This window comes from Parasteatoda tepidariorum, chromosome 4 (assembly GCF_982258835.1).
Source record: "Parasteatoda tepidariorum strain Cologne lab strain chromosome 4, Ptep-v5.0, whole genome shotgun sequence".
In the NCBI taxonomy this organism is placed as follows: domain Eukaryota; kingdom Metazoa; phylum Arthropoda; class Arachnida; order Araneae; family Theridiidae; genus Parasteatoda; species Parasteatoda tepidariorum.
In genome coordinates, this window is record NC_141758.1 from 104,015,019 (window position 1) to 104,032,527 (window position 17,509).

The window sequence follows — 17,509 nt, forward strand, 5'->3', positions numbered from 1 at the left end:
ACAGAATAAAATTGTGTATAGTAATCAAATAAATAAATAACTTTGATTACTTCCAACCATATTACAATCATACATAAACTTGGTATTATACTTATATTTGCTTTTCCTCCTTTCTGTATTAGCAGTTAAAATTTTTTTTTGGTAACACTTCAATGTCCTGGAATTCATAAGCCAGGAAAATGACAGCCAGGATTATGACAAATTCGCCATTTTATGGCATATAGCTTCACTTTAATTTAATATTTCGGCCTAAGACATTTACATTCTGCAGAGAACAACAGGATTTCTTAAAATAACTCAGATAAATTTATGTAGTTTATGTTATTAATGATTTCAAGAAACCATAAAAATGACAACACAAAAACCTACTCATATTGAAAAATTTTTTGAAACAGATTTTGAACCAGAAAATTGGATCTTTATTCATGCAACAAGACATGTTCATATAGGAGGGTATCTAATCAATCTATTAGCATAAGATACTGATTGCTGCCTCCATTGATTTTGGTTATAAACCACTAAATAAAAGTAACCAGGAAAATGACAGATTTTCTTGGGACAAACAAGTTATTGACAGAATTTTTCTTAAACGAAGTATTTGCAAGTAATACCCTCTGCGTATATTCTGGAAATGCTTACACCGGTTGAAATAAAAAAAAATTAGATATTGAAAAATTTATGGGAAGTTTTGAAGCTAGTTATTATTGGAAACAATGTTTGGGACATGCCAGGAAAATGACATTTTGAAGTTCAATTAAATTTTTTAACTATACAAAACAGTCAATGCTAGTGCGAAGTCATTTTAAAATGCTAACAGCAATGCCATTTATTATTTTTTTTAAGAAAAAAAGTTCTTTTAGTATTATAGTATTAGATCTTGGAGCAAGGGACAGTAAATTGTCATATTTCGTGAGAATCACCTATATACTAATTAAATTTTAGACGCTAGGTCAATGTTGCACGGCTCATTTCAAAATTTAATGCAATGAAAGAAGTTAGTCTAAGAATTAGTATACGGAAAATATACATATAAGAATGTTTAAAATCAACTCTTATTGTATGATGATTTAAGTATAACACAATTTCTTTTAAAAAGTTGAGATATACTAATGTCTTGCTCATACTAGAAGTATTTAACAAGCTACAAATAAATCTTGAAAATGAATATTATTACATCATTTTATGAATTAAAAGTCTACAAAAATTCATCAAAACTTACAATTTCTTCAGAAGCTTAAACATCCTGGTAAGTTTTTGTAAAAATGCTAAATTATTTTTTAAGCAAATGAATATCGCAATCAAATGTTTTTTATTCAATATTTTTAGAACGTGATGACGTCAGAGCTAACAATAATACCCAATAGTACTGGGAATAAAAATTAGCTTATAGCTTGGATAGATCTAAGAAGAACTTAAAGCTTGTTTTAATTTTTTCTAGACATATTTTTTTTGTACCCATCAGAAAAATACGTTTTAATCATTTTTTAATATGTATGTAAAATTTATTAACTGTAACATCAAAATGGGGCGAATTGAAACGATGGACAATTTGATTTATTTCTAAGCAAGCACAAATTTAAATCTTATTTTTTAAAAAGGTTTTTGCTTGATCGCGAAAGACAACTTTGTTTGTAATAATAATTTAACAAGAGCTATACCAGCCACTTGATTGTGGGATATTTTTCTTAGCTAAATAATGAGTAATATAAAAAAAAAGATTAAAAAACCAGTTATTTGATAAATTGCTTTGATTAAAAATTATCTGATGATGTGATACTAAGATTAGAATATGAAGTAAATTTTTGAAATGGACAACTGAAAAAGCATTTTTTAATTTAAAATTATTTTAACAATTAATTAACAAGTAAATTAAATTCACTATTTTGATAATTAACGCCATTTTTTTTAGAATTTAATTTTGAGTGAAATATTTTATCTTCGTGAATTAAACAATATCTAATACGTAACTTATTATATCCCGAATTCTTTTCAATGTGTTCAAAATCATAGATCAAAATCTTTGAATTTCATTAAAAAAAAATAAATCAAAAAAATTACAAGATCTTAAGAACAATAAGTCCGACGTAAAAAAAAACGTGAAAAAGAGAAGTTTGAGTGTCAATGTTTACTGAGGGACTAAGGGTGAACAAGAAGACAGCATTTTACACGCATAACACCTGTTTCGTCTCCAAAAGAAATGGAATAAACTCAGATGTACAGCCAAAGTGAATAATTTGTAATTCAACAATATTTTCAGAAACGATAATGTTCCATACTGAATCACCATCAAGTGAAGTTAGTTCCTTACACTACAGCCATACTTAATATAGCGTTGGTTTTAAACTTCGTGTTGTTGTTGTTGCTAATTCCCATCTGGTCTGACGGGATCAGACCAGATCAATGAATCCGTTGATATTAAGAAAATCCGAAACCAGAATGGGAGAGGAATGACTGTCGTTCCAGTCCAGCCCTAAATAGTTCAAGATGTGCTCAGGTGATGCCTGGTTTTGTTGGCATTTAGGGCAAAGAGGAAAGATCTTTTAATTTGCAGAAAATGTGAGACTTTTAAGGTGTCCACTGGCCAGTCGGGATAAGCAGGTGTTGGTTTGCCTGTCACCAGGGAGAGATAGAGAGAGTCCTGGTCTTTTTGCTACAAAACTTCGTGTAAAAGCACGAAGTATTTTTCGATATGGCCCTAACTATGTGGTGATTAGAACAGTAACATAATACATATTTTTTTTTCATTCAGAATTATGAAGTTTAGTGCCAATTTCAATTTATAATGTTTTTATTTATTAACATTGCAAGTAAAATGTTGTTTATAAAATCATATGTATTTACGCATGTATGAAATAAAAACTAGATTGAGAGAACCAATGAATTTTATTTCGTCGAAAAAAATGTCCAAGTGGAATATTTATTTAAAAGTTTTAGTTTTTATTAATAAAGTTTTAGTTTTTATTAATCTAAGCAGGTCGATATCATAAAATTAATTGTGAGTGGCGAGATTTCTTGAATTGCTTTTAAAATTTTCTGAGTTCTCGAGAAATTAATTATACTCGATTTTCTCGCTTATACACAAAATGAAACTTTAGAAGCAACAAAATCGTAAAATTAATTAATATTATTTTATTTTAGTTCAAAATTTTATGCTGTGAATGATAATTAGTCTAAGAACTAGTTAAAATATACATACTAGATTATTTAAAATCAACTCTTAAGGCATGTTAATTTATATATTTGTTAATTATTATTATATATTTATTATTAAGTATGCACTTGCAATTGCTAATGCTCATTACGAATTTATAAATTATAGCTCAATTTCTTTTAAAAAGCGTAAACATACAAAAATCTTTCTCGTACTGGAATTTATCATAGTATATAAATAAATTTCAAAAATGATTATTAAATAATTTTATGATTTTAAAGTTTAAAATAATCTATCAAAACTTACAATTTCTTCAGAAATGTGAACATCCTGTTAAGTTTGTTTAGTAAATTTCTAAATTAATATTAAAGCAAACAAATGAATATCACAATCAGATGATTTATCAATATTTTTAGAACGTGATGACGTCAGGGCTAATATTAATACCTAATAGTACTAGGAATAGAAATTAGCTTATAGCTCGGATAGATCTTAGAGGAACTGTAGCATGTTTAAATCTTTTCTAGACTGATTTTTTTTCTGTAACCATCGGAAGAATAAATTTAAATAATTTTTTAATATATATGTGAAATTTATTAACTGTAACTTCAAAATGTGGCGAATTGATATGATCTATACGCCACAAATTGTCAGTCATAATGTCTGACGAGTTGATTCATTTCTAAATAAGCAAGCACAATTTTTAAAATTTTATTTTTTTAAAGATTTATTTTTTTGATCGCGGAAGATAACTCGGGTATTGTAATTCCATCGGAGTAACTTTATGTGAATCAACTCTAACTTTACGTTAAAATCATAGTAATCATTATAATGAAGTAAACTGAGATGGATTTCCGACATGAATACTTTGTTAATGCTGCATTTCTTACAGAAACGATAATGACCCATAATGAATTACCATCAAGTGAAGTTAGTTTCTGACACTATAGTGATACTTAATATAGTGTTGGTTTTAAACTTCTCTTAAAAGCACAGAATCGAATCGAAACAACGGAGGATTCGATTAACTTCGAAGCAAGCACAATATCCGACTTTCAAAATATTTTTTTATTCTGATATATGACTAAGGTTTTTTTTGATAGCGGAAGATAACTATGTGATTGTAGTTCCATCGGAGTATTTTTATGTGAATCACTCTCACTTTGAATTAAAATCATAGTAATCCAAAAAATGAAGTAAACTGAGATGTATTGCCAAAGTGCATAAGATGTTACTGCTGAGTTACTTACAGAAACTATAATGTTACGTAATAAATCACCATCAAGTGATGTTATTTTCTTACACTATAGCCATACTTAATATCTTGTAAATACACGAAGTATTTTTCGAAATGGCCCCAACTCTCTGTGTGGTGATTACAATAGTAACATATACATAATTTCTTTCATTGAGAATCATGAAGCTTAGTGCCGATTTCAAATTATAATGTTTTTAATTATTGACTTTACAAGTAAAATTAGGTTTACAAAATCATAATATCTATTTACGCATGCATGAAAAAAAATACTGATTAAGAGAACCAATGAATTTTATTTCGTTAAGGAAAAATGTTCAAGCGGAATATTTGTTTAAATGTTTAAGTTTACGTTAACCTTAGCAGGTCGATATTATAAATTTAATTCTGAGTTGTGCGGCGAGATTTGTCGAATTGCTTTTAAAATTTTTTAAGTTCTCGAAAAATGAATTATACATTATTTTCTCGTCAATACACTAATTAAATTTAATACGCTACCAAATCGTAAAATCAATTATTATCGCATGATTTAGTTCGAAATTTTATGCGGTGAATGAAATTAGTCTAAGTATTAGCATACGGAAAATATAAATACTACAAATAAATCTCTAAAAGGAATATTATTAAATGATTTTATGAATTAAAAGCGCGAAAGATAGCAAAGCTTACAATTTCTTCAGAAACTTGAACATCCTAGTAAGTTTGTTTTGCAAAAAGATAAATTAATATTTAAGAAAATAAATGAGTATCACAATCAAATGTTTTATCAATATTTTTAGAACGTGATGACGTCAGAGCTAACATTAATACCTAATAGCTTTAGGAAAAAAAATTAGCTTATAGCTCGGAGAGTTCTATGAAGAACTTAAAACAAGTTTTAATCCTTTCGAGACTAATTTTTTCTTGTTCTCATCAGAAAAATAAATTTTAGTCATTTTTAATAAGTATGTAAAATTTATTAACTATTGCATCAATATGTGGTGAATTGAAACAATGGATGTTTCAATTTATTTCAAAGCAAGCACAATTTTTAAAATCTCATTTTTTAAAAAGATTTTTGTTTAATTGTGAAAGACAACTTTGTTTGTAATAATAATTTAACAAGAGCAATACCAGCCATTTGATTCTAGGATATTTTTCTTAGGTAAATAATGAGTGATACGAAGAAAAAATTAAAAAATCAGTTATCTGATAAATTTTTTTTATAGTTAAAAATTATCTAATGACATGATACTAAGATTAGATATGAAGTAAATTTTCAAAATGGACAACTGAGAAATTTTTATTAAATTTTAAATCTTTTTAACAAATAATTAACAAGTAAATTAAATTCATTATTTTGATAACTAAGACCATTTTTTTAAAAATTTAATTATGAGCGAAATATTTTATTTTCATGAATCAAACAATATTTAATATATGACTATTATGTCCCGAATTCTTTTCAATCTGTTCAAAATCATAGATCAAAATCTTAAAAGTTTATAACAAAATAAAATAATAACTCTAATGAAAAAAAATGGCCTCACATTAAACGAAAACAAATTAGGTAAAATAGAACTATAAAGGGAGAACATGAAGACATCAAATTATTGATAGTTGAAAAATCTACTAAAACTCAACATATAAAAGTTAAAGAATTCGTTTTATTCTCATAAGCACTGATAGTCAGATAATGAATTTAGAAAAATGATATGGTTCAAATTTATTTCCGAGTTTAAAAAAACTCGAAAATCTTAGGAACAATGAGTCCGACAAAAAAGCAAATACGTGAAAAATAGAAGCCAGGGGATCAGTGTCGACCGAGGGACAAAAAGCAAACTAAAACACAAGAAGACAACATTTCACACGCATAAACATCCGCACTCATACATTCACTCAGTTTCAAGTTGTATGAATCTTTTAAACTTTAGAAGATGCATTGCATAAGCGTCTCTGTAATTACCCTCTTTCATACATTTTAAAGGGGTACAAAAAAAAAAAGAATATGAGGAGTTATAAGTTACCATGTGAATGAGAGGAGACAAAAATATTTAAAATCTTTAATCAACCACTTTTGTGTTCAATAAAATCAATGGACTTTAAATCACAGAGTAATTTAGTTTATTTGTAGAGTGATTTTAAAAGCAATCCACTTTCTCCAAGTGAGATCTTTACGTGTCATATTTTATCTCTTATATTCAATTTTTAGATTATTTCATTGGTTTTTATGGTAATTATTATCAGAATTTGGAAACGTTTTGTCTTTTACTTATATATTTATTTACGAGCCCTAATGTTTTAACCTCCTTTATGCGTTAGCAGTTTGTTGAAATTTTATTTGCTTTAAATTGTTTTTAAGTACTGTTTATAAGCCTCAAAAAATTATCAAAGAAAAATAAATCTCGAAAAATATTGTTTCACAATTCTATGAAAAATATTTTTACGCTATATCACTTCGACAAGCGTTAACACAACTCTTTGTTGGATATAAAAATGTTGGAAGAATCAGGATAATTCCAGTTATTATTTAAGTGATTGCTCGCTATTAAGATTTCTTGAAAAAGTCTGCAAATTATAAAAATTAGCTGTTCTCTAAACTAGGCAACCTCTATCTATAAATAAATATGGACTTTTAAAACATGTATATTTGATTATTGATTTTTTGGGTTGAATGTAAATACACTTAAGTTAAAAATTATCAAATGCTGAAAGATATATGAATCACTGATTTTCTGAAAATCATGGTTTAAGCGAAGAGAATCTTTTGAAATTTATCTCTTATTTTCTTTCAATATTTAAATAAATTAAAACCCTTTCTTGAGTGCTATTAAAACAAAAAGCATAATAATCAATTAATTTTCCTCAATTTTACTTAATAAAACTCAATTAATTTCTTTTATATTCATTATGTAGAATTCATTAACTGCAACAGTCAATTGTGGACACTTAAAACGGCAATTCTTTTCTAAGTGAGTTTAAAAACTTTGTATGGAAAAAATATTTATTAGTTGTTCAAAATCAACTCTTATCTTAACTAAATGCTTGCCATAATTCATACATAACACAAATTCTCTTAAAAAAGAAAAACCCGGAAGTATGCAAGAGTCACTCATGCGCTAGAAGTATTTAACATACTATGAATAATTGACGAAAACAAATATTATCAAAGGATTTAATGAATCAAAATTGTACAGTAATCTATAAAAACTTACAATTTCTTCAGAAATTTGAACATCCTGCTTTGTGAAAATGCTAAATTAATTTCTGGGCAAACAAATTAATATCGCTAAGCAATGAAATGTTTTTCAATATTTTTAGAACGTGATGACGTCATAGAGCTAACAGTAATGCATAATACCATTAGGAATAAAAATTAGCTTATAGCTCAGACAGATTCAAAAAAAGCTTAGAACCTGTTTTAATCTTCGCCAGATTGATTTTTTTTTGTCCCCATCAGAAAAATAAATGAAATCAGTTAAAATTTAGCCAAAATAAATATTTATGATAACAAAATATAATAAATTAATTTTGAAAATTTTTATCTCACAATAAAAAACAGCAAATTTTATCGATCAATTCAAAATTCCCCTGAAAGATTTAATTAAGATATATTGAAAACATATTTCCACATTCTAAATTTCTTTAGATTAAATTAAACGTTTTGAGCAAAATAGCTAAACACGCCGTAGTAAAGCTTTGGAGATTTGAAATTATTTTTTATTTTATTGGAATTGTAAAAAAAAATCGGCATGGCAACTTGGCAACATTTTTTTACGAAGCTCTTAAAGATTATAAGCCAAATAATCATGAATAATATGAAAATATTATTGTATTTACAGTCAATATTAAACATTTAGTAATTGTAACTTTATTGTAATAGTAAATTTATTTTTAAATGAGTAAAGTTTTCTCTCTCAAGATAATATAATGAATCCAAATTTTAAAATTTTCATTAACTATATTATATTAACTATATTTTATTATTGTTTTCCATTCAAAAAGCACCTAAAATGTTTGAGTGAGTTTCATTAAAAACAAATTTTCACACCTAAAATTTCTTAATATTTGATTAAATGTTTTGTGTACAATTACCTAATACACTGATATAAATCTTTGGAGCTTTGAAATTATTTTTTTATTTTACTGAAATTGCGGAACTAAACAATAGGACAACATTGTTTTAAGAAATATTTAACCATTGTAAGACAACTAATTATGAATAATATAAAAATACTATTTTTACAGCCAATACTAAACATGCCGTAAAAACAAGTTAAGCTGCATGAAATATAAAACAAAATCAAACACAGAGATGATAAAAAAAGTTGACACGTTTAATATAATTACTGGTAGGAGTTTAATTTAATTTATTTATTTTTATCCAGGATTTATAGCACGATTTAAAATATAGTATGGTTAATTATCAATCGAATTGAAATGCAGTGGATCTTATAAGTTTATTCTTTTATTGGAGCTTCAAACCTATTTTTTTTTGTGAACCATTTAGTGCACAAAAATGATCGCTTATGTGCCAAATTTCGAAAAAAATAATAATGAAATGAATGAATATTTGAAATGAAAATTTTTATAAATACTTAAAAAAAAGTACTCTTTACGCTCTGAAAAGTATGCTAGTTAATTTTATTTTATTTCATAACCGTCGTTGAACTGCCGACCCAATTTTTTGGGGTTTTGGACTACTAATGTTCTGGTTGTAATTAGAATAGTAGCCTTGAAATTTCGAACCCAATCCAGTAGACAAGGGAACTCCTGGATCAAGTATTGGGAGAAATTTTATGTCGTGGAGGAATTTTTGATGGAACTAATCCACATTTGCGTTACATGGAGAGGAAGACCACGAGAGCCTCCCACGTTAGCCTGACAGCAAAGAGACTCTAAACCCTGATCCATCTATCACTGAGGATATTTCACGTCAACACTGTGGTCCGTGCAAGCCGGATGCGGATTCGTTTCGACCAGCCATTGCGGGGGATTCGAACACGGTCCACTTCATTGGAAGCCGAACGTTTTATCCCCTGAGCCATCGCGACTCATGCTAATTAATTGGAATATTTCTTAAAATTTTGTTACAGAATCCGTCGTAGGACAAATGCAACAAAAACCACCCAGGTTAAGATTTAGAATTAGTGGCCCCTTGGTTTGCGGATAATTTTCGTTCAGTTTTGCTGATACCTCGTTTCTGGTTACCATGATATTCTTTACTGTCTTTGGTTTCAACGACGTCACCTTCGGGTTACCGTAACTTAAGTTTACAGTTAAGTGGTTGGTTTTTAGTTTTTCAGATGTACTGATTTATTTTCAAATCACTAAACATAAGATGGGCCACCTATTGTAAACTATTCACACTATATTTTATGTATCCTATGTTACGTGTGATAGACAATTGTTAGATTATTTTAAACTTTTGTTGGTTTTAATTGTGATCATTATTTTGAAAAGATCTAATTCTTTCGAACTTAAATATTAATTTATGTCTCTTAATGTGTTATCCTCCTTTTCAACCATATCTGTCTGATAAAATTTCGTTTGCTTTAAATTGCTTTTAAATCACTATTCATAAACTTTTAAATAATTTGAAGAATTTGTTTGATTTTGGAAAGAAACTGAAGGAGGATAAAAAATGATTCGTAAATTTTGATTGATTTGGGTAAGTGGGGTTTTGGTTTGATAGGCTTTGGAAATTAGTATCATTATTTGCAATTTAATGAAAGCGGGCAGTATAATAGACATTTATTTTGTTCATTTGGAAAAAAAACATGAAAATATAGAACGCTAGGAAACTACCAATCGCCGCTTTTAGAGTACCAATAAATTCTTCTGTAATTTATCTATCATATCTTTCAGTATTTGTAGGAAATATAAGTAGTTTAGAGTGTCATCTGTGTATTATTAGGGAAATTTAAGTTTTCAAAACACCTAACTTTAATAATTTTTTTATAAATCTTCGAAATTTTTTTTTTACAGTGCATGATTAAGCTAGACGTGGGGCCAGCACTTTGGCTGATATAAAAACGACGGACGAATTGGGATCTTCATCAATTGATGAATATCTAAGAGATCCTTCGCTATTGAGATTTCTCGAAAAATTATCAAGGAAAATGTCTAAACATTATATATATTACTGGCACTCCATATTTAGCAGCCACTATCCATAAATAAATGTGAATCCATAAAAAGTTAGCAGTGCATATTTGAATAATATTTTTTATGATGCATGTAAATGCATTGAAGTAAAATAATATGGAATGTTTCAAAAGGAGGTCAAGCACAGTTTTATTTTTTTTATTTATTTATTTCACTTATTTATTTTTTTGAAATTGCAGTTAAAGAGTAGCGAGGTAAATTTCTTTGAAATTTATCTTTTATTTCTTTTTGTTAAATGTTCAATAACATTAATTCCTTTTTGAATGCTATTAAGACAAAAATCAATTGTGATAATTAAACAAATTTCAATCACTTTAAAATAAATATGTTAAATTCATTAACTGTTTTATGCAATTTACATAAATTAACACACATTAAAAGACTTCTATATATGCCCTCTTTTAAAAAGCGGAGATATATGAAAGTCTTTCACATACTAGTATTTAACAGGTCACAAATAAATATCAAAAATGAATACTATTAAATGATCTTATGAATTTAGAGTATAAAGTAATCTATCAAAACTTACAATTTCTTCAGAAATTGGAACATCCTAGTAAGTTCGTTTTAAAAAAATGATAAGTTTATTTCTAAGCAAACAAATGAATATCGCAATCAAATGTTTTTTTTTTTTTTTGTTTTTAGAACGTGATGACGTCATATAGCTATTATTAATACCTAATACTACTAGGAATAAAAATTAGCTTATAGCTCGGAGAGATCAAAAAATAATTGAAAGCCTGTTTTCATCTTTCTAGATTGATTTTTTTTGATTACTATCAGAAAAATAAATGAAACCAGTTAAAATTTATCCAAAAAAGATATTTGAGATAAAATTTTTTACAATAAATTAATTTTTAAAAGAATATTTTTTTCTCACAATATTAAATAGTAAATGCTAATTTTATTCACTAATTCCTAAGATCCAATACCTAAGAGATTTAATTAAGATATATCGAAGACAGATTTCCACATTTTAAATTTATTTAGATTAGATTAAATGTTTTGAGCACAATAGTCTAACACACTGATGAAAAGTTGCAGAGCCTTGAAATAATTTTTTATTTTATTGGAATTGCGAAAAAAAAAACGGTATGACCACTTGACAACATTCTTTTATGAAACTCGTAGTGATTGTAAGACAAAAAATCATGAATTATGTAAAATTATTATTGTTTTTACAGTCAATATTAAACATAATATAAAATGTAATTTATTCCACTTTTTGATCATAACCTCTTAGCCACTGTAACGCGTTGCTCTATGCAAGACATATTTAAAAATAACAGGATGTCGTTTGAAGCTTAGTCACTAGAAAACTACTACTGAAACCAAATAATCGCAAAAAAAATTATTGCAATCGATAGTAGGCAAATATTACGATCTTTGCATTAAAATTTCCTGTTATTTTCAGATAAACCTCTATAATTACAGTGTTGCCCAGGGAACGCCAGACGAGGAGGCGAGGTTATATTATTTTGACTGCTAGTTTTTTAAATGTAATAATTTCAGGAAAAATTGATGAAATAATAGTATAAAGAAATAAAACTAGCGTATCGAAATTGAAAAATTACAAGAATTTCTTTAGTTTTAGATATCTCTTATAAAGAATTGGAAGTATTGAAAATTAAAACATGTAAAAAACAACATCATAATTTAATTGAAGAATTACGAAAAGTTCTTTTGTTCGAGACGTGTCTTTTACGAAGAATTAAAAAAGTATTATCATGATCTATTAAATATTATTGCGTATATTACTGAAATATACCGAAAAAATATTGACATTTTCTCAAAGAAAACAAAATGCTCTTAGTTAAATTAAAAAGTTAATCGTTAGTTAGCGTACAAAAGTAAAATGTTCTTAATAATTGACATGAAACATTTTTTTATGTATTTAGCAGTCAAAATAGTTCCCCAAAGGAGCTGCCACGTTCTACTATTTCATTCCAGTTGTTGACTTTGTGACAGCCCCCCGAGGAGTAGATAAAAATCGCTGAATCCATGTATCCCAAGAAATCATTTAAAATTCGGAACAGAACTGAGAATTCTATCCAATAGAAAAATATTAACTGGAATATACACATATGTGCAACTCTACATACGAAATTTCAACATCCAAATACCAAATAAAGCTTAGATATTTTATGTAATAATAAGCAGCTAATAAGCCAACATATCTTAAAAACTAATAAACCAAAACACAAGTGATATAAATTTTGCTTAATGTACTACAATAATAATGAAAAAATCTAAATTAACTACGGTTTTTTTGATTGAAGCTTGTAATTTTGATATCAAAGAGGTCAAACAATATTTCTATTAGGAGAATCTCAGTTCTTAATTCAGAATAGAAATGATCACGTGAGAAGAACAAAATCAACGGTTAAAACTTCTACTCCTCTGCACAATCTAACCAAAGTGGAATAACAATTCTGAAATATCATTTCAGTTGTTTTGTTGTCTTCCTCTTAGTGATAAAAAGCATTTTTAACATTTTATATAAGAAGCTGAAGCCATTATATGGAGTGGGCCAGTGATTAATTTCAGACAAATTAGTAATTGAAACAAACAATAAAAAATTATTTTTCAAGTAATTAAATATTAATCAAGTATTCAAAGTCTTTGCACATACGGGTTTCAAAGTTATAGCTTTTACACAATTAGTTTTTTTTAGTTCTTTTAATCCAGTAAAAGGTAATACGACATTTTCGGTGCTACTACTTTTACTTTTTATCATTTTTTAATTATCACATTTTAACAAATGGAAAATTGGTAATCAAAATGAGTTGCAAGTAGAGTAAAGCAGAACTCTCTACCTATGGCAATAGTTCGCATGCTTTCACCATTAGGGTGTGGAGTGTCATGGAAGAGGGAAGTACGCTAGTTTTAGTCTTGATTTTCATGTAGATTAAAATATTTTAAGATGGAAAACTATATGAATCTGAAAGCTACATTAAACACAGTTCTAAAAGAAAGTATCATATAAATTTTCAAAAATATTTTTATTAATTAAAAAGGAAAAATATTAAGAAAAGGAAAAATATCATAGTACATTACTATATAACTGAAAAGAGGAGAAGAGGGAAGGAAGAAGGGCCGAAGGCGTTGAACCTGTCTTCTCCCCAGTTGGCGTATTCGAGCGTTGCGATCACCTATATTAAAATGACTTTTACGAAAGAATTTGAGAAGTAAAATATTTAGATTTTTTAACAATTAATGAATTTTATTTTAGTTTTCTTCAAACTGACATTTGCCACTCTCAATTTTTCTCCAACCCTGTTAGAAAAAGTGCATTTTAAATTTTAGCAATGATTATAAATTCTTCATTTGAAATAAATCTTTTTCCAGCCGAGAAGAGAACTGTTAAAAAAAATCATTAGTTTGAAATTTAAGCATTGAAATATTATTGTAAATAATAAAATAACTATTTTTTCTGTAGACCATCTTATTTTATATTCAATTTTCATCCAGACTGCCTTCGTTCCTTTAAATAAATTTTAGTGTGAAATTTAAGCCGTGAAATATTAGAAAGTAATTATTGAAAATGAAGAATTTATTTCTCCAGGCCCAATTTTTTCCATTTTCCAATTTTTTACAGACTGTGGGAAATCTGAAAAAAAAAAGTATTAGTTTTGAATTGAAGAAATGAAAAATTATGAATGGTTAGTTGAAAATGAGGAACTTTCTGTTTCCTCCAGAACGTGGTAATTCTGAAAGAAAAAAGCATTTACGTGAAATTGAGGAAACTAAATATTATGAAATGTTCATTTCGAATGAAGAACTTTCTATTTTTCTCCAGATCATGGGATATCTAAAGAAAAAGGTATTAATTTGAAATTGAAGAAACGGAAAATTATGAATTCTTTTTAGCAAATGAAAGACTATCTGTTCTTTTCCAGACTTTCTTCTAACATTTCCTTCCACCAGACCAAGCTGATCCTAATAAAAAAATATTTTTGGTTTCAAATAAAAACAAAACAAAACATATATCATGTTCAGATTTTTTTGATAAGAAATGATAGTAAATACAGTTATATTTCTTTTTGTCTAATCTTATTTGATATACTTAATTTATTATGTTCTTGTTTAAAGAATAGTGAATGTTGCAAAATATTGATATTTTTCGAATAATAACTGTAAATCTTAATATTAATTTATTCTTGATAGATAATTAAATAAATTGAAATAGTGACTTAATACTATATTTACAGAAAAATTGCTATTAAAGATATTTTTAGTTAATTTTTAAGAATTTGAAAAATGGTGGTTTAAATTCAAAAATAAAATTTCTTAATAATAGGAAGTTTAAAAAAAATGAACGGAAAATTTCTCAATAATTTTTTATTCCAATTCTTTATCTTTTTGAAAAACATTTAAAAGAAAAATATTAAAAAGCACTGAGGCACAAGAGTAGAATGCCAAAAAAAAAAAAAAAAATTAAATCACGTTAGTATTCGAGAAACTATCTGAAAGTCGGATTTAAAAAAAGGTTATATTAATATTGAAACGCTGATTACAATCATTTTTAAAAAAAAGGTTAGCACTCAAAAATGATTGTTATTAATTTATAAACCTCCCCACAATGATGAGATTGCGTGATTCGTAAAGGTCAAGATCAAAACCTATATTTCGGGTTCCCTTCCTGAATCCCGAACAGGACTAGGTCCATAATGAAATTTCGGGTATCTTCCTGGATCCCAAGCCAGACATGGTCCATAATGAAATTTAGGGTTTCTTTTTGGATCCCAAGCCAGACATGGTCCATAATGAAGTTAGGGTTTCTTTTTGGATCCCAAGCCAGACAAGGTCCAAAATGAAATTTGGTGTTTCTTCTAGGATCCCAAGCCAGGCAAGGTCCATAATAAAATTTCGGGTATCTTCCTGGATCCCAAGCCAGACAAGGTCCATAATGAAATTTGGGGTTTCTTCCTGGATCCCAAGCCAGACAAAGTCCATAATGATATTTGGGGCTTCTTCTTGGATCCCAAGCCAGACATGGTCCATAATGAAATTTAGGGTTTCTTTTTGGATCCCAAGCCAGACAAGGTCATAATGAAATTTGGGGTTTCTTCTTGGATCCCAAACCTGAAATGTTCTATAAAGAAACTTAGGGTTTCTTCCTGGATCCCAAGCCAGTCAATGTCCATAATGAAATTTCGGGATTCCTTTTGCATTCCAAGCCTGACATGTTCCATAAAGAAATTTCTATTTCTCTCTTGGATCACGCTCTAAAGAAAGTCAAAATAAAGTTTTGGATTTTTCCTTGGATCCCGAAGCAGTCAAATTCAAAGAAATTGGTCCATAATTGAAATAAATGACACTAATTACTGAGAAAACTATTTTGTTCCTTTATCATTACCAAAATTTTTTGTTGTTGTTTTTAAGCATAATTTAAAGATAAAAATATTTAAATTTTAGTAGAAATTCATCTCTAGTACGACAGTCAAAAGATTATTTATAGTTTAATAAATGATTTTATATCGCAATTAAAAAAAACCCCAGATATTTCATAATATTAAAAAATTGTTTCTTCTTGACGAGTCTGTTAGGACAAAATTTTTGATAATTACTCTTAAACTTTCATACTTTCATTATTAAAGAGGTTATTGAAATATTTATCCGTTAAAAGTAGAGTTCTTTTTTAATGGTGAAATAGAATAATTTTAATTTTATATATTAAGAAAAGAAAATTTATGTCTTAGAATAATATGAAATATCTGGGAACTGTCCCTTTCGGGATAAAATATTTTGTTATTGACCCTAACTGAAAGAATGAAGCCGTGGTTGGGCTCGAGGATCAAACTTATCTGATTTGTTTTGCATAAGCTGTTTGGTCACCATGGGAAATGACTGGCTGCGTTCAAAGTCATGCTACAAATAACAACAAAGGAAAAACACTTTAAGTAAACAAATTACTCCCAATATGGCTAAACGAATTTTTATAAACAAATATTTACCAACTAAATGTTTGAAATAAAGTCTAGAAAATATCTGTGTAATATCTAGTAAAAATAAATAATTTTTTAAATTGCTTAAAACATAATCAAATTTAGAGTTCTTTGCTATTAAATATTTATATTAATTAAAGGGCTCTAACTTAATTTGATCTTACATTAATTGGGTGTCACTTATTAAAATGACCTTTGATTGCATATAGTAGTTAAAGCACTGGGCTGTAATCATGACAGACTGAGATTCTGCCCCCCTTGTCCCTCCAGCTCTAGATCGAGTGCTAACATCGTGTTTGAGACATAAAAGCGGCCAGAGGGAAATATTGATCCTATTTCCACTATTATATCATTGGTTTCGAAATTAAACTTAACTAGCTGCCATGTCCACCTTGGAAGACAACTATTTACTGTGTGAATGCTTCATTTTTCACAAGTGATAAAATTTATCTGCTTAACCAGTTTTAAAAATATCCACATACATAATACTTAAAAAACTCTAAATAAAATATTTTCAAATTTGACTTATTGACAAACGTGACTATTTAATCCACGAAACAGGAATGCAGAAGTTTTCGAAAAGCATATAATAATAGTAGTTTCTGTCAAGTGTGAAGAATGTATTTTTCGGTATGTTTTATGACACTGAAATCATCTCTGCTGACAAGCCATCTAATCAGATGCTAGACTGTCGTGGTGTATTATTTCTAATATTAAACTCCTCTTTTGTTCACTTTCAATGTTCCCTTATTTGCATTTAGGGGGATATAATCATCGTTTACCTTTATCTATCAAAAGGTACATCAAGATTGAATCAAGTTAACATGTCTTATATATTAGCGTACTGGTATTTAATTTTTGTGGTGCTGGTTACGCATTACTCTCCTTCCAGAATTTTATCTTTGTTTGCATTCGATGAATGAATACCACCAGCTGATTTATGCTGTTTATATATTTACTCGTTATTTGCTTATTTCGCTCATTATTTTTTCCCCTTCATTGGCCGGG